This window comes from Erpetoichthys calabaricus, chromosome 2 (genome assembly GCF_900747795.2).
Source record: "Erpetoichthys calabaricus chromosome 2, fErpCal1.3, whole genome shotgun sequence".
In the NCBI taxonomy this organism is placed as follows: domain Eukaryota; kingdom Metazoa; phylum Chordata; class Cladistia; order Polypteriformes; family Polypteridae; genus Erpetoichthys; species Erpetoichthys calabaricus.
In genome coordinates, this window is record NC_041395.2 from 194,948,118 (window position 1) to 194,975,062 (window position 26,945).

Here is a 26,945-nt window from a genome sequence, read left to right on the forward strand (position 1 = left end):
TGTTTTGCAAAAAAAGATTAATGATGAAGGGCAATTTATGAAGCAATCCCTGAAAACGTATGAAAAGACATCTACTGTAAATGTTATAAATTTATTTCACTTTAATCATGTTTGTTTCATTTACATTCCTCCACCCATCATCACATCTTCAGTGGCCTGTAAATGAAACATGGCAGAAAGTATATGGCCTTTTTGCTATGTGGTCACCTCTATACACCTGTTTTTAAAACATGTTCTTCATTTATTTTAGTGCTGATGCTAATTCTGGAACAGATTAAATGAAAAAGACACATGTATTTCCAGGTTTTACATAAAGAGTTTAGATAAATGCATGAAAAGTTGTACTGATATGTTAGACTGTTCTAAATTAAGGATGGCATAAAACTACATACAGTAAATACATTGACAATATATGTACATTAGTTTGTCTCCATTTACCTTACTAACACATTTGTTTATTTATTTGAAAAAAGGAAAAAAATTGCATGTGCTGGCTAAATGCTGAAAGTAGGAAAAGACATTATAAAATGCTTACCATTCTAGATTTTAGCACAGAAAATATTCATTATTTCCTGAATAGTAAGGCTTCTCCCTGCTGACAGCATCACCAGATCCATAGACCATTAAGACCATTTGCAGTTCACCAAATAACTGCAGGTAAATTTGAATTATGATATTTGAAATTAGGATTAGTTTCTTCATTTTACAATAAATACCGAAGTTTTCTCAATTACCAGAATCTCAGTTTAAAGCCAAGATGAAAACTGAACAGCATGACTTAATAGAAATTACAAAACTGTAAATCAGAACTCATTTAAAAGCTAAAGTATTACAGTGGAAATTTGTATTTAATATGTTCTGTAGTTTTAAATCCTGAAAATAAATGTAGTATGCAGCTGCTTATAAAAAATAGAAATTTCAAACTTTTTTCAAAAATGCTTTTAAGACCTATGACAGAAATGATAGACTAACAGCACCATTTGCAGTCCAGGATGTATATTAAGGTGAAGAACTTTTTTTTCTTAACAGTGAGATACGTTTACTTGTGCTGTACGGTTTAGATGGGTTAAAATTATGATTTAAAGAGAGGCCTTTAAAATACAGAACACATGATTTTTTTTCACAGTTTTCATTATTCCCTCAAAACTTTTCCAGCACAAACTTGTAAAATGCTCTACCATGAAAAATTAATAAATTCAAGTGTTATGATCAGCATAGGGCAGCACGGTGGTGCAGTGAGTAGTGCTTCTGCCTCGCAGTTAGGAGACCTGGGTTCGCTTCCTGGATCATCCCTGCGTGGAGTTTGCACATTCTCCCCATGTTTGCATGGGTTTCCTCCCACAGTCCAAAGACATGCAGGTTAGGTGCATTGGCGATTCTAAATTGTCCTTAGTGTGTGTGTGTATGCGCGCGCGCGCCCTGCCCGGGGTTTGTTTCCTGCCTTGCACCCTGTGTTGGCTGGGATTGGTTCAATCACATAATCACTGATGTGTTTTCCTGCGCTGCCTATGTTCATTCATTTAACACTGGTGCTACTCAGTTGGTACATATATGGAAAAATCATTGATTGCTTGCTTGACTAATAGTTGATGTGAACGTAATTAAACATTGATCATCTGCTTAAACTTGTACAGTATTATCCTCTCACACAATGGTGTGACATTGATGTCATTGTGGGGACATATACTTTTCATAGTGTTTTACATTAATATTTACTCCACTGCCAGGATCTAGCATTTCGAATAATTTGTATGATCTTTAATTATATTTTTGTCATCATATTGTATGCATTTAAAAGATTTATTGATTATACTGTAAGAATAAAAAGGATGATTACTTATTACTGTGGGTTCGATGGGTTCAGAAAATGATGGATAGATATAATGGATGTGTTCATTTGTATATTGACGGCTTAGGCAATGACACTGTCTTTAAAGGATTTTATACCGGAAAAGAAAAATCATATTACATAAACGTGTGCAACTGTTTATATACATGTAGGGAGATCTCTTTCCAGAACTGCAAACTTTTCAGTGAATGAATCATAGCCTATATTTTACTGAAAATGGTTTGCTCTTATATATGGTTATGGAGTTTATTGAATATAACCTTAGTGTCCTTCACATCTGCATACAAACAAATAAACATCACTGTCAACTCATTTTTTAAACTGCTTCACCATGGGGTGATTGGGGTTACAGAACGGCTAGTGCGAGTTTATACTGACAGATTTCTGAAAATGCGTTTTTTTGATGAAATTATGAATTGAAGGTTATAGAAGTCTAATTAATATGCGTAAAGAGCCCACAGTCTCACAACACATCAACACTATTATTGTTCCCGTAACCAAGGTGAAAATAAATTGCGGATATCACCCAGGTGTGATAATGTTGGAGCTCACTAATTAGCTGCCCTTTGAAAGTGGGTACATCTGGTACCAAACAAGTGCTATAGCGCTAGGTCTGTGAATGAAAAGCGAAAATAAACTATTCTGGCGCCATCTACTGGCTCCTGTTATGTCATAACATAACATATCAAATCGCCGGTGTTGTCCAAGGTGCCCTTTTGTGAGGCGAAGAGGGGAAAAAAGATTTCATACTTAGTCTTTAGTTACTAGGGGGTGTTGTACTGTGTTGGCCATTACGGATGTAGTGTGAAGTCAAGCAAAATGACACATTTCATTGGCTAACTAAAAAGATTACATGTTACATATTACAATATTACAATATGTTTGCTTGAAGAAGGGGCCGCCAATGGAAGGTGTCATTTTGCTCGACTTCTCACTATACGTAGTCTTGTAAGTGCAGGCTGCTTAGTATGTGCCCCTCTCTTCTGATTGATCTTAGTTTGCGACCGTTCGGAAAAGCGAGTTCTACTTTTTCTAATATAACCACAGAAAGCGTGTGCACTAGCAGGACCGAATGAGCTGCGGTTACCTTAAACTGAACGCAGGTAACATAACTGAAAGTAATACAATTCTAATATATCGTTTCCTTTGTCATTCCATTGTCGTTTTTAAAAAAGTTTTAAGATTAAAGTTTATCACAACGCCTTTTCTACTGATACTGCAGCATAATATTTCTTAGCGCAAGAAGTGCATAAATAATACAAAAATGTTCTGCTATGTATTCATAAAAAATAAATGCTAACATGAAAGAAAAAAAGCAATGAAATACAATTCGCATGTTCGTACCATTACAGTTAAATGGAGAGAAAAAGTGTGTCACCGTTATATAACATAGTAGAGAATTAAAAAAAAAGAATCTTCCATGAAACGCAATTTACACTGACAACATGAAAATAAAATCCAGTTTTCTACTGTAAGCATAAACCAAATTAGAAGAGCTAATCAGTGCGCTTTACAAATTGAACACAAAAACATTTTTCAAACACAGATCAGCTTATTTGCACCAAGAATTTGTTATGTTCTTCGGATGCCCAACTGGTTTCTTGAGAAAATAAACAAAACAAACACGTGGTGGAGCACATCGTTAGGACATTCACCGAAATCTAAATTGGAGAAAAGCGGTCAGCGTAGCAAAGTACCCCTCATATTTGATGGTACCACAAGATGATCTTGGCGACGGACCAGGATGCATTTGTTACGTGTTAACAGCATCGTATAAGCAATGTTGACTGAAAATTTCTCTCTCTTTGGCCAAGGTTGCACGTTTGTCAATTTTAAAAATAAATATGATCATACACAAACCTATTATAAGACTGAAATCACCACTCACTGAATGCGGTGAACCCGAAACACTAATAATAACAGAGCTAACGAAGTGTGTATCAGTGTTCATATTATCAACTCCACAATCAGCTGCATAGAACACACTGCCTTAGTACCGAGCTGTTCTTATGTAAGGACTATCTCGGGGTTATCAAATCTCTAAGCAAAAAACACTTTTGCCATATAATACAACGACAACGCTACACGTATACACTGTTATAAAAACAAAGTTTCATTTTATAGTTTTAAGTTGTTACACGCTACCGGCGAATATGAAAATACATCCGGCGACAAAACAATTAAAACCTGTCCCTGTCTTAAACACAAACAATTCAAATTTAATAAGAGAGTCCCTAGAAAAAAATGTTGAACATTTTTCCTGCGCTTGTCTGCTCCACGCGCTATGCATCCATTCATATCAAGCATGGCATACAGGAGGGGAGATGGTGCTAAAGTGATGCGCAGACGGCTGCTCGCGCTACCCCGTGCTTTATGGCGTTTAAAACGGGAACACCCCTTTTCTCCAGTCCTACCTTCATTTTCTGGATAAGTCCTTAACGTCTGACTTGTCGAAAAGAGATGTAGAGGTCAGAAGGGAAGGATAAATCCATAGGAGTGCCATTTTCAGGCAGCGCCGTTCGACCGCATCCCTCTGTACAAAGTTACTGAGCGCAAAGAAGGAGAGAGAGAGAAAAGGAGATGAGTGCAGGAGGCAGGAGGAAGGAGGATCCGCAGCCAGCGTGGCTCTGTCAATCACTGCGAGGACTGTCCCCCTGTCAGGAAAAGCGTGAACCGGGACCGGGATCATGGGTCACAGCGAGTGTACGCCGGGTTCGTGTAGATTGGAATTGTAATGTTGCTCTTGGATAGTATCACTAATGACACTAGTCATGCATCTCATAACACTCTTAATTTAAACAGCACAGCAAATGCTTGGAATGAACAACATGACCCCTTAACAAGGAAATGGATTAATGCAAGACTGACATTTTAATGGAGCTGTCAATTTAAATACCTATGCATTTTTTAAAATATTAAACAGATGACACACCAAAATAAATACTACTAATGCAATTATCAATACAAGTGAGAGAGAATACTCAAATCATAAACTGCTTTAATAATAAAAAATAAAAATAATGCTAAGCAAGAAATGGTGAGCAAATCCAACTACTGCAAAGGCAGTTAAAATGAAGAGAGAAATAACCTTTTGCAAAAAATTAATGAAAAATTACAATATTATTTAATAATGACAACAATAATATTGGTGACATTAATTCTGATGCTATATGCAATGATGCTGTTGCTTCTAACATTATGCCATGTGTTCTCACATTATATTGATCTTGCTTAATCAAACTTGAGGAGAACCTGCTTAGTCAAGATTGGGCTAAAGGTGGTCACTGTGGTCAGAACTTGTGTATCATTAATAATGGTAAGTTTATGTCAAAAATGGTAGATGTTTCGTGTAACACTTATCTTTCTCCTACTGTTACTGCTAGTAATATTTGTTATAGTAATAAGTTATCAGTATTCATATTTCAGTAGGGATACTGGCAATATGTTCACAAATACATAAAAGCAGAAGTTCATCTATACATTTTTTAAACCCGTTTTGGAATTTAAATTTAGGGTTTCAAGGAGTTCAAGTATTAAGGTGTCAGCATTACCTGCAAAACAATAATCAAGCCTGGATAGGAAGTGTGTAAACAGAAAAACTTCCTACAATATTATGAATACAGGTAGTTAAAAAAAATAATAAAATAAGCAGCCATTGAATTATCAGTTTCATGTTTAAGTCATACCCTCATGGATAAGAAGAAATAATATCTTGCTTGTACATATCACAAATTAAACATCTTCTAGAAATTTAACATAATACACATTTCATAAAAGCTTAACACATTACTCCATTGTCACTAATATTTGAATTTAATTAAGAGCACCTTCTCAAAATAAGCACCAAGTCAATGAGTTTATAATCTACTTATCTATGTGACATAAAATATGTGATTATTATATGTGCTAAATATCCATCCATCCATCCATCCTCTTCCGCTTATCTGAGGTCGGGTCGCGGGGGCAGCAGCTTGAGCAGAGATGCCCAGATTTCCATCTCCCCGGCCACTTCTTCTAGCTCTTCCTGGAGAATCCCAAGGCATATCCCAGGCCAGCCGAGAGACATAGTCCCTCCAGTGTATCCTGGGTCTTTCCCGGGGCCTCCTCCCAGTTAGACGTGCCCGGAACACCCTCACCAGGGAGGTGTCCAGGAGGCATCCTGATCAGATGCCCGAGCCACCTCATCTGACTCCTCTCAATGCGGAGGAGGCAGCGGCTCTACTCTGAGCCCCTCCCGGATGACTGAGCTTCTCACCCTATCTTTAATATGATATATACAAACCTGTATGATTCTTCCTAGAATGGATTGTACCAAATTACATCTTCTACACTCGTTATTACCTTGCAGTTAGAAAAAATGAGTTAGAAAGTAAATGGATGATGTTCATGATTAAGTCTAATAAAGCTTACATTTACTTATGTTTCATATTTTATACAGTGTTTGCATACATTATCAACTTGAATCAATATTTTAAGAATACAATATTTATGATAAGGTAGGTTACAGTATTCTATATTCATTTGGGGTAAATAAATAAAATTACAAATAAATATATCTAATTGACTAAATAAATATATCTAAATGACCTGTGCATCTCCAGAGTTTCATCGAAGTACTGTAGTTACCTAATGTAAGCTGAATGTGCATTTTAAACTTAATGACATGTCTGGACTGCTAAAAAAACATGTAATTCTCTTTTCTATAGTCCCCTTGGATTTTGTTCACCGTGAATGCTCCAAATATCATCTGGAAAACAAGCACAGTTTCTCTTTTTTTCTTTGCAGTCTGCTCAACTAGTTTATCATAACCGGATAAGCCATTCCCAAGTCATTTCAATTCATACCTCTCTGGCATCAAGCCTCTGAAGGAGACATTTTACATTTGTCATTTTGAAATACATCTTAAAAAAAAAGAAATAAGGTAAAAGTATTTCAGTTTGACAATAACTATCGCTGGAAGTAAAAGAAGAATGTTAAATGATATATTTTGAATGTTATAAGCAAACAGACCAGTAACTGTTTAATTTCAGCTAATATCTGTGACTAAATATAATGAAATTTAGATTAGAATACTGTAGTACTAGGGTGTAGTACCATTTTAGCCATTATGAATGTAGTGAAAAGTCAAGCAAAATGACACCTTTTATTGGCTAACTAAAAAGATTCTTGCCTGAAGGGGCCTGAGTTGCCTCGAAAGCTTGCATATTGTAATCTTTTTAGTTAGTTAATAAAACGTCATTTTGCTTGACTTTTCTTAACAAAATACTGTAATTCTAATGATTCTAAAACCATGAATTTTATTGTTTTTTTAAATTACAACATATTCTTAAGTGCTCCTTTATATTTTAATTCTTTTGCTTAACTGTTTATTACCTGGAAATAATCACATGGAGGGGAAAAAAAAGTATCTTATAAGAAAACTACTTTCATTTAATCTTTAATATGAATTCAAAATTAATGGCAAGTTTAACAAAGAAGGTCATATACTGTAGATGTGAAACATAAACAGATGCCTTAAATGAGCACAGCTCCCAAGAGATAAACATCCTGAACTTTCTTTACAGTTCTAATTTAACATTGTCACTTCTCCACCCAGGGTGGCATGGTGGCGCAGTGGTAGAACTGTTGCCTCGCAGTAAAGAGACCTGGGTTTGCTTCCTGGGTCCTCCCTGCGTGGAGTTTGCATTTTCTCCCCGTGTCTGCATGGGTTTCCTCCGGGTGCTCCGGTTTCCTCCCACAGTCCAAAGACATGCAGATTAGGTGCATTGACGATCCTAAATTGAGCTTGGTGTGTGTGTCCTGTGGTGGGCTGGCGCCCTGCCCGGGATTTGTTCCTGCCTTTTGCCCTGTGCTGGCTGGGATTGGCTCCAGCAGACCCCCATGACCCTGTGTTAGGATATAGCGGGTTGGAAAATGACTGATTGACTGACTGATTTATTCACCCAATCATTTTATGGAACTTCCATTTCCAGTACAAAAAACAGCAGCTTTTAGGCAGCAATGGGCATAAAGCAAAGACAAAGCCTGGATGAGATGATAGTTGACTGTTTCAGGAAAGACACTTGAATTGCACACGTGACTGGTGGTTCACATCAGGCCTATTTAGAGTTGCCCGTGAACAAGACAGTTTTGAATCCTTTGTTTTTGTGGTGTCAACCATAAATTAAATTTTAAATATATACAAAGTAGTATTAGTAAATAATGTAATGCAGGACCTTCAAATCAGTTGGTCCTCTTCATCCATTGATCTTCAAGACTGAATAACTAAATATGAATTTTTCTTCAGACTCTTTAAATACTATCACAATATATTAATTGTAAAGATTACATGCTATTGATTAAAGATATTTAATATTTTCAAAGTCATCTGAAAGAAGAAATTCTTTTAATTTAGCCCTAATGTTTTTGGTGGCGGCACGGTGGCGCAGTGGTAGCGCTGCTGCCTCGCAGTTAGGAGACCCGGGTTCGCTTCCCGGGTCCACCCTGCGTGGAGTTTGCATGTTCTCCCCGTGTCTGCGTGGGTTTCCTCCGGGCGCTCCGGTTTCCTCCCACAGTCCAAAGACATGCAGGTTAGGTGGATTGGCGATTCTAAATTGGCCCTACGTGTGTGCTTGGTGTGTGGGTGTGTTTGTGTGTGTCCTGCGGTGGGTTGGCACCCTGCCCGTGATTGGTTCCTGCCTTGTGCCCTGTGTTGTCTGGGATTGGCTCCAGCAGACCCCCGTGAGACCCTGTATTCGGATTCAGCGGGTTGGAAAATGGTTGGATGGATGGATGTTTTTGGTGTAGCTCACTAAGGTCCAGACAATAAGCACCAAAGTGACCCTTCCTTTAATACAGCCATCGACTGCCAAGAATGTTAATTTTTGTCAGATTTTAAAAGGCACCCTATAGCTTTGATTAAAATACATTTTTTTTTTGTAAAAAAATCCACTTGTTTTGTACCAGAAAAAAAAATTCTAAGGACTTTTGTATAAACAAGGTAATTTTTTTTATCAAATGTAATTTTTTTACTGCTATATTAAAGCTAACCACTCTCTGCAGCTAGATTTTGGACTTTCTAAGATATAGACTTATCACTTAACACTCTAAGACAAGAAATAAAACCTAGAAAATCTTGCCTTAATGCAGGCACTCTACAGGGTCTCTTTTTGTACTCCTTGTTCACCCTGGAGTGCAGGGTTAAATACAGCTCCAACACTATCATTACATTTGCTCATAACACCATCTTCATAGGCCTGATCACCAACAATGATAAGATGACTTACAGAGAAAATAGTTTATCTGCTGACTCAATGGTGCTAGGACAATAACATCATCCTTAATGTCAATAAAACTAAGGGGCTGGTCACTGACTTCAGAAAGCAGTGGCAAACCAAACTACTGCAGAGAAATATTGCAGAAAAGGCAAAAGATGAACAAAAGATATATTTTTTTAATATTTAGCAGTAAAAGAACAGTGAAGAAGGAGGAGGTGAAAAGTATCAGGAACAGAAAAGGTGAGACAGAATATACAGTGAAATAGCAAATGCTTTAAACTTGCACTTTATTGAAGTGTATACATGTGAAAAGGTCAATATCCTTCCAAAATTAAAAAAAAAAACTAATAAAGATGTACTTACTGACTTTAAAGATACATATAGAGAAGTACTGATTAGATTAAATCTAATTAATTTATCCTTAAGTGCTTAAAGACGTTAGTGAGTATAAATCCTTGGCACATATTTCTGAAAATATCTACACAGTGAGGGAATTTTTGGGTATACTGGAGGTTAGCATATATTACCTTATTGAATAAAAATATGATTAGACTAAGCAAGTAACTTTAGGTCAGCAATCATTATGTGTGTCACATGTATAAAAAGTATTATTATGTAAAATAATGGAAGGATTTATTAAGGAAAAGATTAGCATTATGGATACACAATATGAGGGCCTAAACCTTGAAAGTATACCTCATGAGAAGGATCTTATGAACAGAAGGGATCAAGAATGCTAGTAGAATTTTAGGTTATATAACATGTGTGGAGTCCAAGGAGGTTATGCTTACGCTGTACAATGCACTACTGAAGCCTCACCTGGACTACTGTGTTCATGTTTTGGTCTTCAGATTACAAAAAAGACACAGCCTAGAGAAAGACAAAGTACAGAGAAGAGTGAGTAGGCTGAATCCAGGAATAGAATGTAAGAGTTATGTAGAGATTGAAGAAGATGAAATACTTCAATTTAAACAGATGGAGATTAAGATGTTATATGTTTGAAGTCCTTAAAATTATGAAAGGAATTAGTACAGTAGATTCCAGAAGTACCTTTAAAATAAATTCTGCAACAAGATCACAAGGACATGGATGGAAACGTCTTGGTAGATTTTGTAGAAATGTTAGAAAGTTTTTTTTAATGCACAGAGCCAAAGATTGTAAAGCACTACAGAGGGTGGTACAGGTTATGTCAGGTTGGGGAGCATGCACTGGTACAATGCTTTGCGCACACCCACCTCATGACGAAACACTTTGGGATCCCAGTTGGCAACCTCCCAGGCAGACATGCAGTTCAGTCCCACCCTCCAGAAATGGCCGTCTACCTTCTGTAGCCAGGTGTTATCTGGGTGTCCCCTTCACCTGGCCCAGCTGCTTAGTTCCTCAACAACGAGGATCACCCTCAGTGAATCACGCCACATGGCCATAGTGCTGTAGCTGATGCTCCCTTATAATGCAGAGAACATGCCTCATTCTGGGGTGTTTGAGCAACCACTTGCTCAAGACAAAGTTACAGTAAACCAGTGGTACCCAAGGATTCTCTGAAGAGACACAGCACTGAAAGAGTCCAGTCTTTGTCTTACATCACTGGATACCCGTCCTTGCAACCATATAGCAAAACAGAACAACAACAACAACATTTAATTTATATAGCACATTTTCATACAAATAATGTAGCTCAAAGTGCTTTACATGATGAAGAGAAAAAAAAGACAAAGAACTAAAATAAGACAACACTAATTAACATAGAATAAGAGTAAGGTCCGATGGCCAGGGAGGACAGAAAAAAACAAAAAAACTCCAGACGGCTGGAGAAAAAAAAAAATCTGCAGGGGTTCCAGACCATGATATCGCCCAGCCCCCTCTAGGCAAAGCACAAGAACTCTAAGATATAGACCTTGATCCTCTTACAAAGGTATTGAGAGCGCCACACACCCCCTGTCCAGTGACCTCATGACCCACAATGCTCTACCAATCTGTCTACTAACTTCATAAGAAGAGTCACCAGAGACATGAATGTCGCTGCCGAGGAAGGTAAACCTCTCGATGTGGCTGACCCTCTCTCCGCAGACAGACACACAGGTGTCTGTCTGCAGGGGAGTGTGTGGTACAGGTTGCCAATAAAATAAAATTTCACTGGTACTCAGCTGTCTTCTATTCAAGACAAACACTCATTGCCTTAGAAGGGCAAAAATTACTATAGACATCAGCCATCCTCCATAGCTGCATTTTTCATTCTCCAAGCAGATGGTACAAGACCATTAGTACTCAAGAACAACAAATTCAGGAACAGTTTCTACCCAGAAGTCATAACGTTGAAAAGTCAGTTGTAACAACAAATATTGTAACATAAATGTATAAATATACAAATACATTCATTTTCCAAATCCACTTTATACCAAACAGGGGTCACCAGGCAAGGAGGAGCCTATCCCAACAAGAATCAGGCACAAGGCAGGAACCATCTCTGGGCAGTTTACTGGTTCATCCCTGTGTGACCACATTTACACACACACTTGGGCCAATATAGCATTGCCAGTCATTCTAAACTGTATATTTCTGGGTCTTTGGGAGGCAACCTGTACACCAGGAGAAAGCCCATATGGACACAAACTACATACACAGTACCCTGGATGTGAATTTGTGTGGTTTCCTTGCTGCAAGGCAGCAGTGGTAACACTATAGTACCCTGCCATTCCTTGCAAATAAATATTTCTTATATTGTGTATAAATGTTTATCTATCTATCTATCTATCTATCTATCTATCTATCTATCTATCTATCTATCTATCTATCTATCTATCTATCTATCTATCTATCTATCTATGTATAAAGAGAACCAGCAAGCTCCAATTTGATCCAAGGGATCAAAAATAGCATGCAAGGGTTCTAATATAATGAAAGGAAAGATGTGCTTTTAAGTGGTCTGTCTCAGTTACTGGTAGTTAAACTGACACCCACCTTCTGATCCCAAGTAGTTTTATGGCAGCAGTTCCTAGAAGGGGTGAGTTTCAATGATGTAGACCCAGAAATGATGTCACTTGTATACTGGACAACATTCCCTTGAACTGCAGAATGGAAAGAGATGTTGCAGTAACAAGGGTGCTTCCTCTCAACCTGGAGTGGTATTACTTATCTCTATAAAGTCTTGAGGATTTCTCGTACTCACGTGTGCCTGACTTTCTGTGTGTGTGAGAGTGTGACTATATATACGGTATATATATATGTGTGTGTAAATGTATATATTTATACATGTGTACATGTGTTTGTTGCATACTATTTAAAGTTTTTATTTATTTATCTATTCAGTTGTTTTGAGGAGATCTGAAACTAAAAATTTCATTGAGCTTTCTACACACGACAAACTTCACTTAACTAAAAAAAAAATCAGATCTAAATAAATGTTAAGATACTACAACCATTTCAACATTATAGAGGCATGAAGGCATTCATGTGCAGTAAGTAAAGGAAACATCAATAGGAATATGAGGCATTTGATTAACAAAACATTGAGAGTAATTTTCTTTTTAAGCTGCCATTCTTTTTTGGAAATCCTTCATATTTGTCTAATACAGGGGTTCTCAACGTTGCTCCTGGGGACCCCCTGTTGCTGCAGGGTTTTTGTTCCAACCAGCTTTTGTTTTTAATTGAACTCCTGGGCTAATTAAGTGAACTGATATTTTCCAAGTTTTGTGCTTAGGGAACAATATATTAATTAGAAAACTAAGTTTGCTAAAAAAAAAAAAATATATATATTAAAATGTACCAAGCAGTTATATAGGAATAATGTATTTTTTTTCTTTTTAACAGTATTTTCATCTTGATTTTCATTCTACTTTTCAAGGTGTTCTATTTGTTTAATTAATCCATTATTTACTAATTAGTGGGTCTGACGCTAAAGTAGTTGCAGCCTTTGATTATTCAGTGTGTTGTTTACCAGCGTGTCTGATCTGCTCGTTTTAAGTTGTCATTATTAAGATACAACGAAGGGGGGGAAAAACTGCACAGAGAAAGGGCAAAGTATAATGAAATCAACAAAAGAAAGTTAAGCATTTAAATCTATAGCAAAAGCAGAAATTTTATAAATGTCTTATAAATGTAAAAATCATGCTGCTATGCTTTTCTGAATGTCGAATTAAAAAAAAAAAAAAAAACAGCTAATTAAATGAGCTCAGTGTTATCAGGTGTTGTCACTGATTAGGAATCTGGTTGGAACAAAAACCTGCAGCCACAGGGGGTCCCCAGGACCGAGTTTGAGAAACACTGGTCTAATATAAAATGCCCTGCCAGTTTGCATGTTCTTCCCATGTCTGCAGAGGTTTTCCTCTGGGTGCTCTGTTTTGCCTGACAATCCAAAAATGTGTATAATTCTGAACTACAGTATCTTCATGTGAACGAGTGTGGGTATGCAATAGACTGGTTCCTGTCTTGTGTCCAACACTATCAGGATAGGTTCCAGCCTCTATGATCCTGAACTGAATTAAGGAGCTTTCATAATGTATAGATTTATATACAGTATGGACATTGTTACAGACTCTTATCTAGTTTAAATGTGATTTAATTTTCTTCAAGACATTGAAGGCAAGTTGAACTCTAAGAAGTCAAACTTTTTCACTAATGTATTTCTTAATGTGAAAAAATAAGGCAAAAAACTGATTTAGACCTTTTACAAAATAGAAATTTTTCCGTTGAATCTACTGAACCTTATTGATCTGACCTGGATAGAATTACACCATTGCTTTTGTTTCTGTGAAATCACAAATGGTGCTCAAGGCAAGAACTTTTAAGGTAGGGAGACCATACAATATGTCGTTTTTATTGTCATGAAAAAAATATTTTGCTTAGCATTTATGGAGTAACAAATATTTGAATTTTACACCGTTCTTTATGAGCAGCCTGTATGAATCCTAGGTTTTACAATTTTCAGTGTTGTTTACACAAACAATGAATCTGATTTTTTTTATGTACATATTTATGTGGGTTATGAGCTAATAAGGTCTACGTTCTGCTTTGATTGAATTGACCAACATTCATTCTATATTCTCCAAATTATTTTGTTATCAGTCGATGGAATTAATTCAATTTCTGTTCATCATGTCCCCAGTTACCCCACTGGTAGGTTTAAAAATTTTTTTTAATTTTTTTATTTATTAATTTTTATTGCAATCATTCCATACAAATAGATCAATTTATAACCAAACAAAATTGAAGACAAATCAAATCCCACCCCTGAGAAGGAGAGCTTAGCCAAAGGAGAATTGCTTAGGGCTTTTTAATAAGGCAACAATAAACAAAGAAAGGAAGAAATATATATAGGTAAATAAAAAATGGAGAAGGGAAATAAATGTGGTAATAGTTATTTCTCTTATTCTAAAATAATATTGATTAGATCCTGCCAGGTTTTGAAAAAATTCTGTACAGATCCTGTAACTGAGAATTTGATTTTTTCCAATTTCAAATAATATAAAACATCGGTTTTCCCACTGACTTATCAGAGGAGAGTTAGGATTCTTCCAATTTAACAGAATAAGCCTGTGTGCCAAAAGTGTAGTGAATGCAATCACCGTTTGCTTGTCCTTCTCCAATTCAAGTCCATCTGGAAGAACACCGAACACAGCTGTTAATGGGTTAGGAGGAATTGTGACCCCAAGGCTGTCTGAAAGGCCTTTAAAAATTTTGGTCCAAAATGATGTTAGTTTGGTGCAGGCCCAGAACATGTGACCCAGTGAGGCAGGAGCTTGGTTGCAGCGTTCGCAGGTTGGATCTTGCCCTGGAAACATTTTGGATAGTTTTAAGCGAGACAGATGAGCTTGATATATAATTTTTAGTTGAATAATTCTATGCTTTGCGCATATGGAGCTCGAGTGAATTCTTTGCATTGCTACCTTCCACTCCTTTTCTGATATATCGATTAAGAGCTCTTCTTCCCAATGTCCTCTTGGATCTTTGAAAGGTAGGGACTCTAATAGGATTTTATATAATGCGGAAAATGGTGTTTAATTCCTCGAAATTGAGCATTGTGGAGGGTACGAGGTGGGGAAAATCAGGCAATTTCTGTTTAACAAAATTTCTAATTTGAAGATAGTGAAAGAAATGTGTAGCTGGGAGGTTGAATTTTGAACGTAAATGTTCAAAAGATGCAAATATGTTGTCTATATAAAGATCTCTGGCATTTTAATCCCAAAACTTTCCCACGTATTAAAAACTGGATATGTTTGCGAGGGTTGAAAGAGGTGGTTCTCTTGCAGAGGTGCCACAGATAAAAGATTTTCCATCTTAAAATGCTTTCTAAGTTGGTTCCATATTCTGAGTGAGTAAAGCACAATTGGGTTATTAGTATATTTGCAATAACTTGCATTTATTGGAGAGCAGAGCAGGGAGTATAAAGAAGTACTACAGTACAGTACAGTACAGTACAGTACAGTACTACTATTGCGGACCAAGCCTGTGTATGTTCATATATTTGTGTCCAGGTTTTTTATGGCTTGTATGTTTGCTGCCCAGTAATAAAACTGAAAATTAGGTAAAGCCATGCCACCTTCTGCCTGAGAAGGGTCGCTCTTCGGATACGTGGGTGTTTTGAGTTCCAAATTGAATGAGGTTATTGTTGAATCTAACTGTTTAAAAAACAATTTATTGATATATATTGGAATGTTTTGAAATAAAAAAAGAAGTTTAGGAAGGATATTCATCTTAACAACATTAATTCTTCCGGCTAGAGTGAGATGAAGGGTTGACCATCTATGCAATTATTGCTTAATTTTTTCCATACAGATGGCAAAATTTTGTTAATAAAGAGCTTTATGTTTACTTGTGATATTTACCCCAAGGTATTTAAACTGATCTGCTATGGTAAAAGGTAGGGTGTCCAATCTAATATTATATGCTTGTGAATTCACTGGAAAGAGTATACTTTTATTCAGATTAATTCTAAGACCAGATAACTTTTGAAATTCTGTTAGTGCTGTTAAAACTGCAGGGACAGTGTTTTCTGGGTCTGATATATATAAAACCATATCATCTGCATATAGAGAAAGTTTCTGTTCCAGTCCTTCTCTGACAATCCCCTTTATCTGATAAGAATTTCGGCAGTGAACTGCCAGTGGTTCAATGGCGATTGCAAACAGCAGTGGCGACAAGGGACATCCTTGTCTGGTACCACGTTCTAGCTTATAGTAGTCTGAGCAAATGTTATTAATACAAACTGAAGCTTCTGGATTGGTATACAGTAGTTTGATCCATGCACAAATATTCGGGCCAAACCCAAATTTCTCCAATGCAGTGAAAAGATAGTTCCATTCAATCATATCAAATGCTTTTTCTGCGTCTAATGATAGTAATATGTCTGGGGTGTTTGATTTTGCTGGTGAATATATAACATTAAACAAGCGTCAGAGATTGGAAGATAGGTGTCGGCCTTTAATAAATCCAGTTTGATCCTGTTATATTACAGAGGGCAGCACTTTCTCCATCCTTCTAGCTAGAATTTTTGAGAGTATCTTAACATCATTATTCAGGAGTGAAATTGGTCTGTATGATGCACATTGTAACAAGTCCTTATTTTGTTTAGGAAAGACGGTGATTAATGCTTGATGAAATGTTTGAGGTAGTATTTGGTTGTCTCTAGCTTCTGTAAATGTTGCCAATAAGAGGGGAGCTAGCTGAGTGGAGAATTTCTTATAAAATTCTACGGGGTAACCATCAGGGCCTGCTGATTTCCCGCTTTGAAGTGACTTTAAAGCATCTAGTAACTCTGTTAGCATCAGAGGTTTATCCAGTTCCTCAGCACTTAAAGCATCTATTTGTGGTGTCTGTAATGTATCCAGAAATGCATTAGATTGTGTGTTGTCTTTGAACTCAGTAGAATATAAGGATTTATAATAATCTCTAAGTGCGTGCATTATATTTTTATGGTCAATAATTTCTTCTCCATTCGTGTTGGTGATTATTGGTATTGCATTGCGAACTTCTTGTTTGTGAATTTGTTGAGCTAAAAGCGTATTAGCTTTTTCTCCGTTTTCATAGTAATGATGTCTAGACTTATAAATAAGTTGTTCAGTTTCTTTAGTTGTTAAGATGTTAAGTTCTGTATGCAGGGCCTGCCTTTTCCTGTGAAGAGCTTCACTTGGACGCCTGGCTTGTTCTTCATCTATTCTAGTAATTTTGCTTCTTAGCTCTGACACTTTCTTGGTTTCTAATTTATTTCTGTGGGAAAGATATGAAATAATCTGTCATCTTAAGAAGGCCTTTAGAATTTCCCAGAGTGTTCCAGTAGAAACCTCTGTGGGCGTGTTTGTCTCTAGTAAGAAGCTGATTTTTTTGGATATAAATTCTGTGCAGTTCTCATCTGCCAATAGAAGAGGGTTAAGGCGCCATCTGCGAGGTGAGTGTGAGGGGCTTAATGATTTTAGTTCCAAGACTAGAGGGGCATGGTCGGAGATAACAATTGTGTCGTATTTACATGATTTAATCGTAGGCAGGAAATTATTATCTATAAAAAAAAATAATCAATTCTTGAGTAGCTATAATGCACTGGTGAGTAGAACAGAATATGTTCTTGAGTTTGGGTTAAGAAACCTCCAGGGGTCTGATAAGTTGTGGTCATTTAAAAACTGTAATTGTCTTTGCAGTATTAGATGTCGTCCCCCCTGTCACAGGAGTCCTATCTAAGAGTGGATTTAAAACACAATTAAAGTCCCCAGCCATTATACAGTAATCCCTCCTCCATCGTGGGGGTTGCGTTCCAGAGCCACCCGCGAAATAAGAAAATCCGCGAAGTAGAAACCATATGTTTATATGGTTATTTTTATATTGTCTTGCTTGGGTCACAGATTTGCGCAGAAACACAGGAGGTTGTAGAGAGACAGGAACGTTATTCAAACACTGCAAACAAACCTTTGTCTCTTTTTCAAATGTTTAAACTGTGCTCCATGACAAGACAGAGATGACAGTTCTGTCTCACAATTAAAAGAATGCAAAACATATCTTCCTCTTCAAAGGAGTGCGAGTCAGGAGCACAGACTGTCAGAAAGAGTCAGAAACAAATCAATAGGGCTGTTTGGCTTTAAGTATGCGAAGCACCGCCGGTACAAAGCTGTTGAAGGCGGCAGCTCACACCCCCCTCCATCAGGAGCAGGGAGAGAGAGAGAGGACAGATAAAAACAAACAGTCAGAAATCAATACGTGCCCTTCGAGCTTTTAATATGCGAAGCACCGTGCAGCATGTCGCTTCAGGAAGCAGCTGCACAGAAGGTAGCAACGTAAAGATAATCTTTCAGCATTTTTAGACGAGCGTCCGTATCGTCTAGGTGTGCGAACAGCCCCCCTGCTCACACCCCCTACGTCAGGATCAGAGAAAGTCAGCGCGAGAGAGAGAAAAGTACATTGGGTATCTTCTCAGCCATCTGCCAATAGCGTCCCTTGTATGAAATCAACTGGGCAAACCAACTGAGGAAGCATGTACCAGAAATTAAAAGACCCATTGTCCTCAGAAATCCGCGAACCAGCAAAAAATCCGCGATATATATTTAAATATGCTTACATATAAAATCTGCGATAGAGTGAAGCCGCGAAAGGCGAAGCGCGATATAGCGAGAGATCACTGTAATTTTATGAGTGTTCACATTGGGAATGGATGCAAATAGATTTTGCATGAATTCCTTATCATCGACATTGGGTGCATAAACATTTATCAAAATCATTTTACTGTTATATAAGTTGCCCATGACCATCACATATCTCCCTTCAGGGTCCGATACTACATCTGATGGAACTGTTCTGTGTATGAGAATTCCCACCCCTCTAGTTTTCTTTATAAAGCTAGAATGGAACATTTGGCCAGTCCAGTCTTTTTGTAGTCTGAACTGATCCTTGCTTAATAAGTGGGTCTCCTGTAAAAATACTATTTTAGCGTTTAAGCCTGTTAGGTGAGAGCGTACTTTCTTTCTCTTTAATTCGTGATTCAGGCCTTTAACATTCCTGCTCACAAAGTTAACTGTCCCATCATGGAGACATTGATTCTGAGTTTTTAATGTCATTTTATAGTCTTAACTGGTAGTGAGGCAGTTTTAATCTTAATTTCAAAAATTCCCCATGAGTTATTGCATTTTAGCCTATTGTTGCATTTATATTTATAGTTATAGGGATTAGAAGAATAGATTAGATATAGCCTGCTCTCCTTCTCCCCCTCCCCCCCAATTTTGCCTCCCCACATGAGGCTTGATTCCCCTTCGCGATGTCCCGGTCCTCTGACATACAAAGAGACAGAGCACGTCCAAAACAAAACAAACCCCACCCCGCAGCGGCCTTAGAGAATTAAAACAAAGAGATATCTATTGCAGATGAATTCTTAATACTATCTGCCGAAAATATAATCATTAACAGTCTTTAAGCTTAAAATAATCTTCAGCAATTTTAAGATATTAAGATAAAAAAAAGAATGAACCCTGGGAATGATTTTAAAAAGTAGTCTAGGATAAACATGGTAATTCCTAATGTAATAGTATAAATGTAATAGTGATGTAATAGTAGAAATAGCAATAAACCAAAAGTATGATGTTAAACAGTCTACTTTAAGGTAGTAAAAAAAAAAAATACACAAACAAATCCTACTTTAATTACTTCCACACTCACGTCTATAACTATAATTAAGACATAAACATATAATGTCCATAATACCAGTCTCTTTAAAAGTGGATCCGAGAGCAGATGATAGGTCCTTCCCATGCCTTGATAGAATACAGCTCCTTATTAACTTTCAAAAGAGTGTCGGAAACAGCTTCTTTAGTTCCTTTTCAGCTTCTTCCTTGCTTGAAAAAATATAATATTGATCTTGAACTTCCACTTTCAGTTTGGCGGGATACAAGAGGCTGTATTTGATATCGGCTTTCTGTAGCAACTTTTTAATGTCAAAGTAGGCTGCGCGTTTTGCAAGTGTTAATGGGGAGAAGTCGGGGAAAATACGAAAAAGATTATTTTCAAATATAATCTCTTGCTTGTGTCTGAGAAGTGCCATCACATCAAGCTTACATCGTAGTCGCTCTAATGTACTAACCAAAAAGTTACAAAAAGTGCCTAGCCTACCAGAAACAACAATTTCATACTGTACTCACCATTTAATTTGACATCTTTGGGCTGCAGGAAGGGAGGAGGAGGAGAATGAAACGGAAGCTTTTTTAAAGGCTTTCTTTAACTTGCGCTCAGGCGTTTGCAATCATTTCAATAGCTTCTTTTGCGTTAATTTTAATCTCCTCCTGCCTACAAGTTATTCTGATGAGAATTTTTCTCAGCATTTCCTTGTGATAATACACTTTCAAGGTGCGAATGATGCTCAAATCCAATGGCTGAAGCGCTGCCGTGCACTCAATGGGAACGACACGCTGAAGTGCGTCCTGAAGCGTGATTGCCGCGTCTGTGGAAGCTTGTTTGTCCATTGCCGGGCAGGGTAACAACAGACTCACAGCGCTGCAGTGAAGCGACACAGAAGCAAATCATAAAAGATCGGGGTTGCGCTATAAGTCCCTGTCTTGCTCCCCAAAACACGAGGTTGAGTCTCAGTACTTTAGCAAAACCAACTTTATTCAGCTTGAAACAGGAACGGCACATTTATTGTAGCGTGATCTGCCAGTCTCCTGTACACAGACACAGCAGATCAGTGATCAAGTTACCTGTTACCTGCATTTACAATGTTCCTTGCATATCACCTATCGATATCTTTTCTGTTTGCTTTGGCTGAGAGACTCAGCACAGCTTTGAGCCGGCTGTTGCCCCAGCAACAGATAAACAGTCTTCCATAGACGCGGAGTTTGGACTTCGGGTCGCTCTTCGGTGTGTTGTCTAGTTGGGGGAGGTCCCAAGAGAGTTTACAAACCTGACATTTTGTTGAATGAGTGCCGCATTAATAGGAATGTTTCTTGAACGCGCATCACTGAACCACATAAAAACTGCTTTTTCGACGTCTTCAAATGCAGCAGTTCACATACGTTTTACAACCCAAGATTTTTCTTTTTTTGCTCGGTCTTTCAAGAAAGTTGACAGCGTCGATAGCGATAGCGAAATTCCGAATTCACTGGCAACGTCTTTTTTTCTTTTGCCGCAATCGAGAGCTGCAAAAAATGTAAAGTTTTTTTTTCTAATATGAACTGTTAGCGTTTTTTCGTGTCTGCCATTTCTATAGGAGGGTGACAATGAGTTAAATTCCAATGGATGTTTTTCAAATGTTGACGAGCAATAAGTAAAAGGTATCACTGAAAACCGCAGGAAATAAAAAAAGGCAAAAAAAAAACTATGAGGAAAGTCAGAAGAAAGAAAAAAAATTTACAGTGTATCTGTTTGGGGGGGTTGTTGTGCACAACTGAGCTGCGGTACAGAATTAACTGCTCTGTGAATGATTCATTCAAGCATTTCAATGTCTTTAGGGCACTTCGCTAGTAATGAAAGTATCTGCTGAATGTACTTTGTAGTAACGAGATTTCTATAGACTCGCATCATATGGGGAAGCTGTTGGGACCATAAAAACACTTCACTGTAATGAAAATTTCGTTGTAAAGATATTCGTTGTAACAGAATTTTACCTGTATATAGATAAATCACTGCACTGACCGAAATTACGTCCACAAACACATGTATCTGGGCTCAGACTGACGCTTACTAATGCTCTCGGCTGTTTGTTTACAATCGCGCAAGTGGATACACATGACCGCATTCAGGTCGTAACGCAAGATGTTGGTCGTAAATCAAGTTGTTTGTATGTCAGGCCGGTCGTATATCAAGGGTCGACTGTACTTGATCTGTATGTGTGATAAGCAGCTGCTATCTCAATGTCGAGTTTAAAATCATCTCCAATTATTTTAGACAGTAATTCTACTGCAAATTTCACTGGGCTTGAGCTTTCTCGTTTCTCAGGTATACCCTCAATTCTTATATTATTTCTTCTGTACCCATCTTCCAGGGCCGTAAGTCTGTCTCCGAGTTTTTTGCATTTGGAATTCGCAGCTGTAGCTTTTTCATCGGCGTTAGACACCAATTGTTCCGCTATTTCAACTCGAGCCGTGAATGCCTGCTTAACGTCATCCAGCTGATCTGTAACGTCATTAATCTGGTCGGCAAGCATTTTCAGTTTGGATCTATTTTCTTCGATGTGTTCCTCTAATTTCTCCAACATGCCTTTAAAGTTCACGTCAAAACGTTTAAATAGACGCATTTCCCGGTCTTTGTTATCCCTTTTAATCTCGATGATATCCTTCTTAAGCTCACTGTTAGCCTTCTTAAGCTCATTTATGGCCGTAGCCATGGCGGCAGCCAGTGTAGCAATCATCTCTTTCAGTTCGGACAGTTTGCTTCGGATTTCGTGCTCCGCGAGTGGAAATGCAGCTCCTGTTACAGCAGGTGCTGCGGGCTCGCGATGAGTAGATGAGAGCACATCCTGCAGGGCCTTTTCTAGTCTCGGATGATCCTCAGAAATCGGAGATCCATCGCGACCTGTATTGCTTGCACCTTCGCTCCCATTTTCACTCTCGACTGGAGACAATACAATGGAGCGGGGTCCTAGGAAATCTGCGCATTCGTCTGCTTGTTCCAGGTCAGTCTCTGAGAGGCCATACCTTGCACTGAGGCCGGATGTCTGCCCAGACTTTGAAGCAGCTTTAAGTTTCTTTTCCGCTTCTTTCTGACTTTTCTTCTTGTTACTCATGCTTGTATATTGTAGTGGAAGTTCCTTGGTCGGGTTAAATACAGGATACCTCTAAATAATATGAAATACGTGGGAAAATAAAGCCGCTGCTAACGGAGCTCTGCTTCAGACGTCCATCTCCTATAACGGACAAGACCAACTCCAGGTTTAAAAAATTTATTATTTATTATGATTGGTATCATCACTCATTAAATCAGTGATAATAAGGTTTAAAAAATTTATTATCACTGATTTAATGAGTGATGATACCAATCATGCACTTCAACACAAAGAGCACACTCGCCAAATAAGGCAATTTTTAATCCTACCAGAAATGTTAGACAATTTTCAATGATCTCAGTTAGTCAGTCCATAAAGTTAGTTTTCCATTACATACAGAAGAAGAACATGAAGAGGGCAGCATAAACATGTTAGAAAATGCATGCATGGCATAAAATTAAGATGTGTTGGAGGACAGTGCAGACACTGTAGCTGTCTGTGGACTTTGTTCAGCAGGATTTTCTAGAATCTTCTAAATCCATTTCAGCTTTGAAAGGCCATAGGCTGTCTCACCAGAATTGGGTAAAAGGCTGAAAACAGACCAGGACAGGACTCTTGCCCATCACAAGGACCAGTCTCACACATGCACATAAACACACAGTAATAGTTTGCAATTGCAAAATAACAACCTTAAATTAAAAAAATTGAAAATACAGTGATCCCTCCTCCATCGCGGGGGTTGCATTCCAGAACCCCCCGCGAAAGTTGAAAATCCGCGAAGTAAAAACCAAATATGGTTATTTTTATATTGTCACGCTTGGGTCACAGATTTGCACAGAAACACAGGAGGTTGTAGAGAGCCAGGAACTTTATTCAAACACTGCAAACAAACATTTGTCTCTTTTTTTAAAAGTTTAAACATGCTCCATGACAAGACAGATGACAGTTCCGTCTCACAATTAAAAGAATGCAAACATATCTTCCTCTTCAAAGGACTGCGTGCCAGAAGCAGAGAATGTCAGAGAGAGAGAGAGAGAGAGAGAGAGAGAGAGAGAGAGAGAGAGAGAGAAAAGCAAACAATCAAAAATCAATAGGCGCTGTTTGGACTTTTAAGTATGAATGTCACAGAGAGAGAGAGAGAAGCAAACAAAAACCAATTGGTGCTGTTCAAGCTTTTAAGTATGCAAAGCACCTGGCGGGAAGCATATCGCTTGACAATGCAGCCGCAAGTAAGCCCAGCAAGGAAGGGAGCAATGTGAAGGTAGTCTTTCAGCATTTTTTAGATGAGCGTCTGTATCCTCTAGGGGTGCGAACAGCCCCCCTGCTCAAACCCCCTCCGTCAGGAGCAGAGAATGTCAGAGCAAGAGAGAGAGAGAGAAAAGCAAACAATCAAAAATCAATAGGTGCTGTTTTGGGCTTTTAAGTATGTGAAGCACCGTGCGGGAAGCATATTGCGCAACAAAGCAGCCACAAGTAAGCCCAGCAAGGAAGGAAGCAATATGAAGGTAGTCTTTCAGCGTTTTTTGAGGAGCGTCCGTATCCTCTAGGGGTGCGAACAGCCCCCCTGCTCACAATATATTTGAGGAGTTTTATTTAATACGTAATACGTGCTCTGATTGGGTAGCTTCTCAGCCATCTGCCAATAGCATCCCTTGTATGAAATCAACTGGGCAAACCAATTGAGAAAGCATGTACCAGAAATTAAAAGACCCATTGTCCACTGAAACCCACGAACCAGCGAAAAATCTGCGATATATATTTAAATATGCTTACATATAAAATCTGCGATAGAGTGAAGCTGCGAAAGTCAAAGTGCGATATAGTGAGGGATTACTGTAATTCCTTATTTGCTTGAACATGTCTAGCCATTGTAATTTTTATGAAATGGGTCGTACAAGGATATTCAGTTATTGCAAATATTAGGGAATAGCAGAAGTTAAAGGCAAGCTTTTTGGATATACCAGGCAAATGTAGCACTCTGATGGTAAAGTATAGGGTGACCAGATTTTCAAAGTCGCAAAGTTGTACACTTATGTAGCATTTATGGCCACACATAAAGCCTCATTTATGTAATGCCTTTCATCATCATCAGAGAGGTATCAGTGCATGGAGAAAAATTCACGCAAGTAAACACAAATGATTGCACACATAGCTTGAAATGGAAACAAATGGCAGTATACTGTCCGTGTGCTTCTTGGTCTTCCTTGCAGTGCTGTTCAAATTTTAACAAAAGTTGCTAATTAAGTAGGTTTAGGTTAGGTTTAGGTTTATTTGTCATGTATAGGTTAACACAGGGTCAACATACAATGAAATGTGTATGACGAGAAAAACAAGTCACTCAGCCTGGATCCAATAAAGCTAAAAAATAATTAAAAATAGACAAGCCATATAAAATAAAATGTGTACGTTTTAAAAGAGGTTATAGAGGGTTCCCCCTTGGAATTTCACACTTTTGTAAATGTATTGTGATGTTTGTGGGACTGAAAAACTATAAGATGGGTAAAATATTAACACTGGTATATTTGATATTTTTCAAATATTTATCGGGAATCATAACATGAAATCGGGACTGTCCCTGTCACATCTTTTCACAATAGTAAATTATAGTGTCAGTGAAATAGTTAATCATTATAATCTGCAGATAACAGAACTGTGAGGTTGGTTCAGTGTAAAGATAATACTGAGTAAATGTTTATTTACTCTGTACACAACAGCATAGATACCACAGGGCCCTTTATTCATATCTATATAACGTTTTGATTTCATTGTTTGCATTTTATATTTTTACAGTTAGAAAGATTATTTAACCTAACATGTTATGACTTAAAGCATCGAGAGAACAAAGGTACTGATGCACTGCTTCTTTTCTGCTTGCACTCAAGCCATACAAGCTGAGGCAAACTCCTGCATGCACTCAATCAACCAGTGACAACGACTTGCTACTTCGCACATGAAGTCTGCTGGTGTTTCATTGAGGCTCTGCTTGCAGTCAGTAGCAGCTATTGGCAAAATATATAAGTTGGTATAACTGCTATGAAGATAAAATTGATACAATTAAACTAAATCATAGTTGAAGTAGCACAGAATGTTTTTCATTTTAAGATAGACATATTTGCAAATTCGTCAATAATTTTTATTGGGAAATTTTGAAATTGTAAAACTGTACAATACGATCTGTTAGAGATTTCAATGAAAATTGAACTGCTTATCTTTGAAGAATAAACATGCCACATTTTAACAAAATTGGTCCACAGGGGCCATGTTGTTTCATGCAGTCAGGGTATCACAATAGGAGCTTCTCACATTATATGTGTACGTACCTAAAATTGCTTTAATTATATTTTAGTGATCTTGGACAACAGGTAGGCCCTATACCAAAATGGTCCAAGTACTCCCTCATATTTAGTAGTAATGCTTTAGCGATCAGCACCCACCTGAATATTTTATCTTTCTGGATGTGGCTAGGCATTATCACAATGGTCAATCTATTTAGTAGTTATAGCCTCAAATAATTTCAAAATCATTAGTCTCACTTTGGCATCACTTACATTTCTTTTATCGTTTTGTTGGTGTTACGTTCAGGTGTCTTTTACATTGCCTCTACTCAACCATCCTATTTTCCCCTTATGATCTTATTCCATTTTCCTAAAAAGCATGTTTTGATTTATTTCACTTCATTGACCAAGTCTTCCTAAAAACCCTTTTTCATCATCTCCTAATGGGTTTAAGATATAACTGTATGGTGGTCTTCAAAAATAGAGATTCTGCAAAGAATCTTAATCATCAGTTTACTCAGTTTCATTATATGCAAAGCTGTTACCTAACACCTTTCAAACTAAAGTTACTAGCTGGGCTTTTCCTAATTCTCACTTCAATCATTGCCTTTCATGTGCATGCCATGTTTATGCACATGTACTGATGTTCTCTTGTTTCGGCTTTTTAATATTTAATTTGTCACACATTTTCTTTGATTTTGACCGTTATAGTTTCCACTTCTCCACAAAACCTCTTCCTCTTAAATATCTCCAGCATCATTATCTCTGTGCATCAGCATTAATTAATCTGTTTGTTTAGTAGCAGTAGAAGATCTGGATTAAGAAATGTATCATCTTTATTCTATAACATGATCTGTTTGGAGTTATCTACAAAACTGGAATTTAACCCCTTTTTTGTT

The 26,945-nt window shown here is 37.6% G+C and overlaps 1 protein-coding gene and 1 long non-coding RNA gene across 3 annotated transcripts in view; one reads left to right on the top strand and one right to left on the bottom strand.

The window, feature by feature from the left end:
- epha4b (eph receptor A4b) overlaps positions 1–4,420 on the bottom strand; it is a 496,460-nt gene extending 492,040 nt beyond the window's left edge. For both annotated transcript variants that reach the window (XM_051922030.1, XM_028794919.2), the window contains exon 1: positions 4,264–4,420. The gene's annotated coding sequence lies outside the window, so the exon portion shown is untranslated. The remainder of the gene's footprint in view (positions 1–4,263) is intronic.
- Positions 1–26,945, top strand: part of LOC127526511 (uncharacterized) — a 402,711-nt gene that overhangs the window by 313,061 nt on the left and 62,705 nt on the right. The window lies entirely within an intron of this gene.